The sequence below is a fragment of the Phocoena sinus genome, chromosome 16 (assembly GCF_008692025.1).
Source record: "Phocoena sinus isolate mPhoSin1 chromosome 16, mPhoSin1.pri, whole genome shotgun sequence".
In the NCBI taxonomy this organism is placed as follows: domain Eukaryota; kingdom Metazoa; phylum Chordata; class Mammalia; order Artiodactyla; family Phocoenidae; genus Phocoena; species Phocoena sinus.
Genome location: NC_045778.1, coordinates 80149500 through 80162146, shown reverse-complemented (window position 1 = coordinate 80162146; position 12647 = coordinate 80149500). Strand labels below are relative to the sequence as shown.

General features: G+C 46.0%; 1 protein-coding gene and 1 pseudogene across 1 annotated transcript in view; one reads left to right on the top strand and one right to left on the bottom strand.

The window, feature by feature from the left end:
• Positions 1-12647, bottom strand: part of DOCK1 (dedicator of cytokinesis 1) — a 534414-nt gene that overhangs the window by 221213 nt on the left and 300554 nt on the right.
• Positions 2301-3285, top strand: LOC116741198 (annotated as a pseudogene).

The following is a 12647-nucleotide window of genomic DNA, read 5'->3' as shown; positions in this document are numbered from 1 at the left end:
ATATTTTGGTGGATTCATTCTTGCTCTCACATATATAGAAAGAGACTACTTTTAATGAACGTTGGATCATACCTCAGTTACTGTAGCTTTAGCTTTCAAATGGTTTGTTATCTGTAGTACAAGTCCTACATCACTACCCTTGGTTTTCACATTTCCCTGAGTGTCCATGCCAATCTATTCTTTCACATGAACTTTAGAACCACATTACTGAGCGTGAAACAAGTCCCACTGGAATTGAAATTGAGGTGGCACTGAATTTTTAAATTCATTGAGAAGGCTTATGATAGCAGCCTTCTCAATTACACGCACCCAGTGTCTCTCCATTTGTTCAAGTCTCTTTTGATGCCATTCAGGAATATTTTGTGATTTTCATCATACGGATCTTAAACGGCTCTTGTATTATGGTTCCTAGTGGGAGGAGAGCTTTTTCTCCAAAAAGCTTTAAATTTTTCTCTATATTTTTATTTGTATACTTGGGAAAACCAGTGACTGTGAACTTGCAGAAATCTGTCATCACTCCCTGTAGTCTTTGTTATGGGGGGCGTGTGGAGGGGGGCCTGGGAAGAGATGTTGAAACAGACCAAGCCAACATCTGTCAACGATTTTATGTTGTCCTTTCCAATCGCTATAAGCTGTATTTCTGTTTCTGGACCTACCACACAGGTCCTCACCACCAAGACAATGGCAAGTTGTAATAAGGGCCAGCATCTTTGGGGTTTTTTTTAGAGATTTTAATGGGCATGCATGCCTTTAGGGTCTAATGTGTTATTTTTATTTTTTTAATTGAGATTTAACTGACATAGTTTAAGGCATACAATGTGTTGATTTCATACATTTATATATTGCAATACAATCACAACTTATGGTTAGCTAACACATCTATCATGTCCCATAACTGCCATTTTTATGGGTGGTGAGAATATTTAATATCTAGTCTCCTGGATATTGGCTTAAGATAGACCTTAAGATGTTAAGGAAAATTCCTAACTTAGAGATCATCTCTGCCAAAATATGTGAAGCTAAACAAAAAGGATTATGGATATTACTAAAATATAAGAGCTTTATATTGAAGGGCAAAAAGATCCAGCAATAGAATTACGCATCAAAAGAGCACACAGGGGGCTTCCCTGGTGGCGCAGTGGTTGAGAGTCCGTCTGCTGATGCAGGGGACACGGGTTCATGCCCCGGTCCGGGAAGATCCCACATGCCGCAGAGCGGCTGGGCCCGTGAGCCATGGCCGTTGAGCCTGCTCATCCGGAGCCTGTGCTCCGCAATGGGAGAGGCCACAACAGTGAGAGGCCTGCATACTGCAAAAAGAAAAGAAAAAAAAAAAAAAAAAGAGAGAGCACATAGGGATGCTGTTAAATTTTACTAAGGGGGCAAGAAAGGTACCACCCCCCAAAATAAATATGTAAGGCCAAGCTATAATAAAACAAAACTTAGAAGAGGGACATTTCTTAATAAATCCCATTTCCTAGGAAGGGCATCGTCTAACAAACATTTACAGAGGCACACTGTGTTAGGCACTATTGCAGAAGCCCTCATGAAACTCACATTCTATTGGCCAGAGTGTGTTGACAGGGAGCTTACTGTCAGCTAAATTTAAACAAGAGCTTCACTCAACCCTAACAAGTGAAGCTCTTGTTTAAAGCTCCTTAGTATCTTAAGGAGACGCTCTGGTACTTGCTCTGAGGTATCAGCATGCACCTGGCAAGTATACACTGTAGATACTGTCACATCACATTTTGCAAAAACAAGACAAAACCAAAACCCCTTCCAAGATGTTGAGAAAAATATTCAACGGGATATCAATCAAAATATACAGCAAGTACCCGGAGTTATGTACACATTATTCACATCTATCTATTCCTACACAGACTTAATGAAAATACTAGAAGAAGCCATTCCCCTACTCTTCTCAAAATTTAGAGCTGTGTCTTGTAATTACTAATCATAATGGTGACCACCACAGTTTTAATTAGGGAATATAAAACACTGTTTTCTTAAGATTAATCTCTTTAAACCAAATTCACGTATTTTGAAGATTAATGTTTTAACATGACAATCACAGACATTTCAGGTACCTGACCCACGCATAAAAATAAAAAGGATGCACCGGCTCCAGCTCCAGGGGCTCCGCTCGCCTGCCAGCATGCCGCACACCACCCACCGCCCGGGACCGCTCAGACCCCTTCCGACAGCCCTCTCTGCGCAGGCTAAGACGCCTCTCCCCCGTCCCTCCACCCCGCCGCGGAAAGTTAAGTTTGAAGACCCGGGGTGGGGGGGGCGGGGAGAGAAACATGGACAAGAAGAGGACGATCCACCTGGAGCTGAGGAACTGCACCCCAGCAGCTGTTCAAGAACTTGTCCTGGACAATTGCACATCAAATGATGGGAAAATTGAGGGCTTAACGGCTGAATGTGTGAACTTAGAGTTCCTCAGTTTAATTAATGTAGGCTTGATTTCAGTTTCAAATCTCCCCAACTACCTAAATTGAAAAAGCTTGAGCTCAGTGACAATTGAATCTTGGGAGATCTGGATATGTTAGCAGAAAGACTTCCAAATCTTACACATCTAAACTTAAGTGGAAATAAACTGAAAGATATCAGCACCCTGGAACCTTTGAAAAAGTTGCAATGTCTGAAGAGCCTGGATCTGTTTAACCGTGAGGTTACTAACCTGACTGACTTCGGAGAGAGTGTCTTCAAGTTCCCGCCCCAGCTCACCTACCTGGTTGACTATGACCGAGAGCACAGTGAAGCCCCTGACTCAGATGCCGAGGTGGATGGTGTGGATGAAGAAGAGGATGAAGACGAAGACGAAGACGTAGAATGGGAGGATGAAGACGAAGTCAGTGGGGAGGAAGAATTCGGATATGATGGAGGAGCTGATAAAGATGAAGACGGGGGCTTCCCTGGTGGCGCAGTGGTTGGGAGTCCGCCTGCCGATGCAGGGTACACGGGTTCGTGCTCCGTCCGGTCCGGGAGGATCCCACATGCCGCGGAGCGGCTGGGCCCGTGAGCCATGGCCGCTGAGCCTGCGCGTCCAGAGCCTGTGCTCCACAACAAGAGAGGCCGCAACAGCGAGAGTCCCGCGCACCGCGATGAAGAGTGGCCCCCGCTCGCCACAACTAGAGAAAGTCCTTGCACAGAAACAAAGACCCAACACAGCCAAAAATAAATAAATAAATTTATTTTAAAAAGATGAAGATGAAGATGAGGAGGAAGAAATCGGGAAAGGTGAAAAGAGGAAGAGAGAAACACGATGAAGGCAAAGATGATTGAGACCCCTGCTCAATGCTGCTCACATGGATTTGGTAGCTGTTTAAGAAAAAAAAAAAAGGTCACTGTGATTACAAACCCCAGGACACCAACCCACCTGAAGAGCCAAAGAACAGTTTCTGTGACATTCCACCTTCCTCCATTTAGTCCCTCTTAGAAATCCACCACCAAGCTTGGGGACTTCACCTCAACAAAATTATAAGCGTTGTTAGGTTTTTGTGTAAGACTTGCTGTAGCGTGGATAGCTGTCATTTGTGAGTCAACCGTCCGTGGCTGCCAGTTACACTGAGATTGTAACAGCATTTTTACGTTCTGTACAACAAAGAAGCTTTGTAAATAAAATCTGAACATTTAAAAGAAAGAGAGAAAGGAAGCATCACAAATCACATTGGTTTCCCTTCACCTGAACCCAAAACTCTAATCACAAGTCACACTGAGACGATCTAAATTGGGAGCCACTCTTCAACAGATGTTCAGCCAAGATTTTTTTTTTTATTATTAATCTTGATCAGACAAGATCTTAACAGCATGTAGTGGAAGGTAAATCCACAAAGTCGTACTATAATGACTAATCTTAATTACTTTCCAGAATCACTCCTTGTTTGCAAAATAGAGTATGTTTGTCACAAGCTAATTATCTGGCTACACAGTTAAAAGTGCAAAATGTAGTGATCCTATAGCTCCTGTCTCAACAAGAAGTGCACGGGATAATGAAGCCCACTAGTTTTGAATTTAAATCAGCTGTTTTGGTGTCATGAAGGGGCAAAAAGCAGAATTCTAGACTGATCAGTTAAAGAGAAGCACGGTCAACAGGAGGTATTTGTTTGAAAGAACTGGAAACTTCACACAACTACATGGGAATTCTGGAAAGGAAAGCACCATTATTGGGGATAAAACCATTACCACAAATAATAATTTCTAATGTCGACCAATGAATGGGCCTACAAGGCCATCCATGAACTGCCCCCCTCTCCACAAAATACCCCTGACTCCATCTCTGATATGAGCTGAACTTTGTCCCCCCTCCCCTGCAAATTCATATGTTGAAGTCCTAACCCCCCAGAGCCTCAGAATGTAAATGTATTTGAAGATGGGGTCTTTAAAGAGACAATTAAGGTAAAATAAGGTCATTAAGGTGGCCCTCATTCAATATTACTGGTATTCCTTAACGAAGAGGAGATTAGGACACACACACACACACAGAAGAAGGGCCATGTGAAGATGCAGTAAGAAGACGGCCATCTACTAGCCAAGGAGAGAGACTTCAGAAGAAACCAACTCAGCAGGACACCTTGATAGTGGACTTCTGGCCTCTGGAACGATAAGGAATGAATTTTGGTTGTTTAAGCCACCCACTCTGTGGCTTTTGTTATGGCAGCCCTAGAACCTAATGTAACCTCATGGCTTCAGTCACAGTCTCCATGGGGTCTCAGAACTTGCCCAGCTTCTCCCCTTAAGAGGCTGCCCTGCCTGTGTCCTCTGATGAAGGCTCCTCCCCAAGAAGACCACCTTACTCCCAGCCCCTTCTTCCAGGCTCCAAGGCCTGCTTCCCCAGCGCTGCTGCTGCTGTATCCCATTTAAAGTGGGACCCCCGCTCAGGTCCCAGCACACCCCATCCTCTCCCACCACCTTCTCCTGCAGGAGTTACCTTCACACACATTCACGTAATCTACCTACTTATTAGAATTGCTGTTGATCAACTCTCCCCACTGGAATATAGACTCCAAGAGGGCAGGGATCACTGTTTCACTCGCCAACCAAGCTCTAATGCCAAGAAAAGAGCAATAAATCCTTTGACGAAGCAGACTGAATGCCCATGACGTTGTCATTAAAAAAAAAAAATTAAAGTGAAAAAAGGCCTAATATAAACAAATAAAAGGGAAATTATTCAGTCCAGCAAAGGCCATAATTGGAAATAAGGACCGATTGATAATATCAATTAAAAACAATGTACCTCTAATGAAGTGATCAATTTCTTTCTAGTCTTTTTAAAGATCCCTAAACCTACTGCTAAGTAACACTTTTCTAAAGAAATTCATGTACCAAAGTATTTTTTACAATCAACTTGAAATGTATGTTCTGAGACGCTGACAATACTACCAGAATTCTTTTGGTATCTAATAGTACTGAATTCACGTTAGTTAGCAAAATGTCTCTGTGGTGGGGTTTGCTGTGAGCGCATCTGAATGTAAGAAACTACCTTGGGGATTCGCCATCTACCTTTTCTCTAAAGAGAGCTCTCTCTCTGGGTTATCATATTCAAAGCGAATTTAAATACTGTGTCCTGGAAAAAAAGAATTGCCAGGTGAGTCTTAAAGCAAACCTGCCTGGTCATTTAACGGGCGTTGCATTGATAACGACAACCTGATATGCTAGAAAATCTGTGCACTTTGGTACACGGAGTAAAAGCCCAGGGCCCTGTTGTAAGACATGGTCTGGGAGTCTATTTACTGGGCAGTAATAGGTGTGTACAGGTGCAGCCCGTGGCTTCCATCCCACGCAAAGCTTCACCTGAGTCACATCACGTCATTGTAAGCCTCCATCAAAACACAGGGCAAAGACAAAAACCAAACAAGAGTGCGATGGTAGCCACCAAGCGATCACAATGCAGCCACGTAATCCAGCAAAAATGAGGAAGCAGAAAACCTCATTTTGCTTACAGGCTTTGTGTAGCGTTTGAGAGAACATTCCACCAAGCGCACCGTGCTGCTCCCCGCCCCACAGATGAGAGAGAAAGAGTCTTCCAACCACCTGGGGACCCGGGCACATTCCTGAGACTCAGGCACCCCTTTCTGGAGGGTCTCCTCATCTACACTCCATCAGGAAGGAGAGAAGCCCTGCAGCCAGATGATTCAACTCCCCTTCCCTCTACAACCTGTGAGCAAAATCCATTCGTACGAAAAATAGGTGAGGGCAAATGTGGCTCGTTTTGAAATATTAAAATTATCGTCATAGAACACAGAATGCAGAGGAGAGTGTGTTGAAGCTCAAAGGACATTAACCCAGCATGTGTATATCACCATTTAAAAAAAGTTTACTTTGAAAGAACAGAGAAATTCAATAACGTACAAAGAAATATGTGTGATCAAGGAGATCGTTATAATCTGACAGAGAAAAGAACATATTTATTTATTATTTTGAGATGCTAATGGCTTCAATAAAATTCTGAGAATATTTTGATATAATTAGAGTTTTGTTAGGATAATGAGGTATTTATATGGCTCACATTTCTTGTGTATTTGATAAGTCCTTACTTTGGCATAATTGCTATGAAATAAATTTCTATAAAGTCAAAAAAATAAAAAGAGGGCTTCCCTGGTGGCGCAGTGGTTGACAGTCCGCCTGCCGATGCAGGGGACGCGGGTTCGTGCCCCGGTCCGGGAAGATCCCACATACTGCGGAGCGGCTGGACCCGTGGGCCATGGCCGCTGAGCCTGCACGTCCGGAGCCTGTGCTCCACAACGGGAGAGGCCACAACAGTGAGAGGCCCGCGTACGGCAAAAAAAAATTAAAAAAAAAAATAAATAAATAAAAAGAATAAAATCACCTTCAAATGTCTAATACTTTCATGATTTTACCAGATGGAAAATCTACTCGGTTACTAACAAGTATCAGCTATAGGGTAGGCAGTAAAATTTAAGCTAAGGGTTATGAAGGTAATGGGGAAGAGATCAGTCAGAGCTCAGGAACATCCAATAGAACAGGTTTACGCAAGGCTCAAAAAGTCCTACCTTGTCGCATGTAACTCGGAGGGAACTGAGGGGGATTGCTAGGAACCCATGCTCAGCCCAGCCTGAAAGTCACCCCGAGATTTGGCTTCCAGATCTGACTGTGTCTGAGCCGCAGTGAAACCTCACCGTCAGCGCCCCAACGGGAGAGTCACAAATCAAAGGAGGCTCATCCTGACTCTGCCAGCACGGAAGGAAGTGTGAGATTCTCACTGCCTGGGACCCTGAGAACAGGAGGAAGGCTTGGGCATCACTACAGCCCCGCCCCTTTCTACACACTACCTGCCCTTTATAACTGGCCATGAAGTAAGCCTTTTCCAACCAGAGGGTAGCATTTCCAGTCCAGGAAGAGCAGGGTAATTTCCGGGGGAACCAGAATCGGGGGGAAAGTGTCCAGAGCATCCGCTGCAGCCAGGCATTTCAGATAAAGGGCTGCTGGCGGACGGCTCAGAATGAAGCCGGTAGAGGACGAGAGAGCCCACCTCACATCCATTTCTTGTCTGCTTTCTGCCCATCAGGTGGGTGCTCAGGGCATGTCTGAGGATACAGAACGGAGGCCTTAGGAACACCGCTTGTAAAATGCGTTGGTTACAAACGGTCGTCGACCGTGCTGCAGCTGAGGGAGGCCCACACTGGCAGAGAGTCACAAGTCTCAATCACCTTCCCCCTGCCCTGGGAAGCTCTTATGATGGCCAGGTGTCTTCACCTAGCAAGTATATTCGTGCTGCCCTGACCCCGAAGAGAGGGTGTCCAGGACAGCAGCTCTGGAGCAACAAGGACAGACCGAGCCAATTGCAGCAGATAAAGGAGAGGACAGGCAGGGCAACTGATTACAGGTGTGTTCTTCAGCGAGCAATCGAGAGCTACCTGGTGAGTGGGAGGGGTCAAGAATGGCCACACGGGGGAGCTGACTGTACACTAGGACCTCGGAATCATCCACTCACTCGTCAACACACACATGCATCACTACTTGCTACAGGCCAGGTCCTGTGCTGGGGCTTGGAATATGAATGGAGATAAGCCACAGGTGCCTGCCCCAGCGTCTGGTGAGAAAAGACCCATTAAAGAGCAGTTGTATTAGCGTGGCAGGATCAAGATGGGGTGACACGGGTGCTGGGGGGGAATGGAACAGGGGTACCCAGCCCGGTGGAACTGGGGAGAGAAGTGGGAGAAATTCAGTCCAGGCAGAGATGCTCCCTAATCACAATGGTGAAGGTCCCAGGAGCCTGGGAGCTGGGAGCCCAACAGGCCCCTTTATGGGAACTGGTCAGAGAGGCAGAAAGTAAGATAGAAGCAAAGACAGGGCAGGGACCTCAATGCCCAACTTTATTTGCCTGCAAGTTTCCTGTGTCTTATACATAGTTATTCTCGTTGCCAATTAGATCCTACTCCAGTCCACAAGTACGATCAATACAATGGGGATAGAAAGTTGCCTATTAGGAAAATTTCAAAACATCAACAACTTTGGTGCTCACTTAGAAAGGAGCATATTGTATTAACTACTTCTTACGTTTGACAGCTTTTATCTGGCTTTCTCTTTGCATACTCTTGTACAGAAATGCAAATTCTTCCCTGGCAATTACAGAGTGAAATAGTGGAAAAGATACTTTTGCAACAACTTGTAATTTTCTAAGCTATGTATCCAACAGCTAGAACTCAGAAGGCTAACTTCTCTGCATTCTTCCAAAGCAACCCTCACTCCTTGGAGAGAAATCCTTCAACCTAATTGTAGTTAATTAGACAAAACTGATTAAGCCCTGCATTTGGTTGCTGGCAGTCTGGATCAACATGAGATGGTGAACAGAATAAACAAAGAAAAGGACGGGTTTGGCTGCATCCTATGTTGTGCCCTTTCTCTGGGATCTAAAAGGAAAGAATGGTGATCGGAGAAAATGTCAAGGTTCACATAGCAGAGGGCACACCACGGGCTCACCTGTCCTCTTCAGGGAAGTCTCTGACACACCCCTCTCTTGCCTGTAGCATTGATGTAGCAAGTGGGGCAACTGCTTTGCTTGACTGACTAAAACTTGTTCTGTTCCTGTCATTACCAATAAAACACTCAATTATAAAAATTTTTTAAAGTCAGTTCAGTACTTAGAAAATTCAGTTACGAGGGGCCTGCAAACAAATTACAATTCTTGTTCCCATCTATTACTTGGTGTACTTCTGACACATAACAACATATGAATTCCAAACCTCTCTAATTCAGATTTACTGGCAGAGAGAGAACAGAGTTAACCGGTGGAAAATGTGAATTTCAGGATACATTTTGTAAACACTGATTTTATGTACATAAAGGAACTTACTCAAAAACAGATTACAAAAGTATATATAGTAATTTTTCTGATACTTCTAATTTAATGGTTACATATAACTTTTTCTTATTCTAACAGCACAGTTAACATATTCAAGTTCATTAAAACGTATTTTAACTTTCTACTAGTTTGAGTTTAAGCAAATTTTTTTATATATACACTCCCCTTTTTGCCCTTCCACAAAACTCCTTCTTTAAATTCTCGCTTATTTTTATTTGAAATTCTTTATTACAAATAACTTAAGCCATGGTAAAAGAAAAACGTATACACATTTTAAAACAGTGTTTTTTGTTTTTTGGTTTTTTTTTGCGGTACGCGGGCCTCTCACCGCTGTGGCCTCTCCCGTTGCGGAGCACAGGCTCCGGACGCGCAGGCTCAGCGGCCATGGCTCACGGGCCCAGCCACTCCGCGGCATGTGGGATCCTCCCGGACCGGGGCACGAACCCGCGTCCCCTGCATCGGCAGGCGGACTCTCAACTACTGCGCCACAAGGGAAGCCCCTAAAACAGTGTTTCTTAATAGTCTTTCTCCATTCTAAAAAAAAATAGCCCAAAGTTATCTTTGGATATAATTAAAACAGGAGATTTTTTCTTATTAAATAGTTAATGGGACTTCCCTGATGGCACAGTGGTTAAGAATCCACCTGCCAATGCAGGGGACACGGGTTTCAGCCCTGGTCCGGTAAGATCCCACATGCCGCAGAGCAACCAAGCCCGTGCGCCACAACTACTGAGCCTGCGCTGTACAGCCTCAGAGCCACAACTACTGAAGCCCGCGCACCACAACTACTGAAGCCCACGTGCCTAGAGCCCGTGCTCCGCAACAAAAGAAGCCACCGCAATGGGAAGCCCGCACACCACAACAAAGAGTAGCCCCCTTTCACTGCAACTAGAGAAAGCCCGTGCACAGCAACAAAGACCCAACACAGCCAAAAATAAATAAATAAATTGGAAATAATTTTTTTAAAAAAGATTGCTTTGAAAAAATAGTTAATGGGAACCCCGTCCTGTCTGAGCAAAAAAACAGACGCCCTCCAGCGATCTGCGCGCAGGGGCAGGGCCGGGTACAAAGCTGAGCTCCTGAGGGGACCTTGAAGATGGCGGAAGAGTAAGACGCGGAGATCGCCTTCCTCCCCACGGATACACCAGAAATACATCCACACGTGGAACAACTCCTACAGAACTCCTACTGAAGGCTGGCAGAAGACCTCAGACCTCCCAAAAGGCAAGAAACTCCCCACGTAACTGGGTAGGGCAAAAGAAAAAACAGAGACAAAAGAATAAGGACGGCACCTGCACCAGTGGGAGGGAGCTGTGAAGGAGGAAAAGTTTCCACACACTAGGAAGCCCCTCCGCGGGCAGAGACTGCGGGAGGCAGAGGGGGGAGTTTCGGGACCGCGGAGTAGTGCACAGCGACGGGTGCGGAGGGCAAAGCGGGGAGATTCCTGCACAGACGATCGGTGCTGACCGGCACTCACCAGCCCGAGTGGCTTGTCTGCTCACCCGCCGGGGCGGGCGGAGCTGCGAGCTGAGGCTCGGGTTTTGGTTTTGGACGGAGCTCAGGGAGAGGACTGGGGTTGGCGGCTTGAACATAGCCTGAAGGGGTTAGTGCACCACGACTAGCCGGGAGGGAGTTCGGGGAAAAGCCTGCACCGGCCGAAGAGGCAAGAGACTTTTTCTTCCCTCTTTGTTTCCTGGTGCGCGAGGAGAGGGGTTTAAGAGCGCTGCTTAAAGGAACTCCAGAGACGGGCGCGAGCCGCGGCTAAAAGCGCGAACCCCAGAAACGGGCGCGAGCCGCGGCTGAAGGCGCGAGCCCCCGAGACGGGCGCGAGCCGCGGCTGAAAGCGCAAACCCCAGAGACGGGCACGAGCCGCAGCTAAAACCGCGGACCCCAGAGACGGGCGGGAGACGCTAAGGCTGCTGCTGCCGCCACCAAGGGGCCTGTGTGCGAGCACAGGTCACTCTCCACACCCCTCTTCCGCGGAGCCTGTGCAGCCCACCACTGCCAGGTTCCCGGGATCCAGGGACAACTTCCCCGGGAGTACGCACGGCGGGTCTCAGGCTGGTGCAACATCACGCCGGCCTCTGCCGCAACGTCACGCTGCCTCTGCAGCCGCAGGCCCGCCCCGCACGTAGTGCCCCTCCTACCCCCATCCCCCAACCCCCGGCCTGAGTGAGCCGGAGGCCCCGAATCAGCGGCTCCTTTAACCCCGTCCTGTCTGAGCGAAAAAACAGACGCCCTCCAGCGACCTACACGCAGAGGCAGGGCCAAATCCAAAGCTGAGCTCCTGTGAGCTGTGAGAACAAAGAAGAGAAAGGGAAATCTCTCCCAGCAGCCACAGAAGCAGTGGATTAAAGCTCCACAATCAACTTGATATACCCTGCATCTGTGGAATACCTGAATAGACAAGGAATGATCCCAAATTGAAGAGGTGGAATTTAGGAGCGAGATCTATGATTTTTTTCCCTTTTCCTCTTTTTGTGAATGTGTACGTGTATGCTTCTGTGTGAGATCCTGTCTGTATACTCTTGCTTCCACCATCTGTCCTAGGGCTCTATCCGTCCATGACTTTTTTTTAAAAATTCTTTTTCTTAATAATTAAGTTTAATTGTAATAACTTTATTATACTTTACCTTCGTTCTTTCTTTCTTTCCTTCCTTCCTTCCCTCCTTTAGACAACGAATCACCCCAAATTGAGGAGGTGGTCTCAGGGAGCAGGATTTATGATTTATCCCCCTTTACCTCTTTTTGTGAAGGTGTATGTGTATGCTTCTGTGTAAGATTTTCTCTGTATAGCTTTGCTTCCAACATTTGTCCTAAGGTTCTATCCGTCCCTTTTTTTTTTTTTTTTTCTAAATATTTTTTAATTCAATAACTATATTATACTTTATTTTATTTTTACTGTATCATCTTTCTTTCTGTCTTTTTTCCTTCTTTCCCTCCTTCCTTCCTCCCTCCCTCCCTCCCTCCCTCCTTTCTTTCCTTCTTTGCTTCTTTCTTCCTTCCTTCCTTTCCTCCTTTCCTTCTTTCTTTACTCATACTTCTACTAATTCTCCCTACTTTTTCTCCCTTTTATTCTGAGCTGTGTGGATGAAAGGCTCTTGGTGCTCCAGCCAGGAGTCAGGGCTCTGCCTCTGAGGTAGGAGAGCCAACTTCAGGACACTGGTCAACAAGAGACCTCCCAGCTCCACATAATATTAAACGGTGGAAATATCCCAGAGACCTCCATCTTAACACCAGCACCCAGCTTCACTCAATGACCAGCAAGCCACAGTGCTGGACAACCTATGCCAAACAACTAGCAAAACAGGAACACAACCCC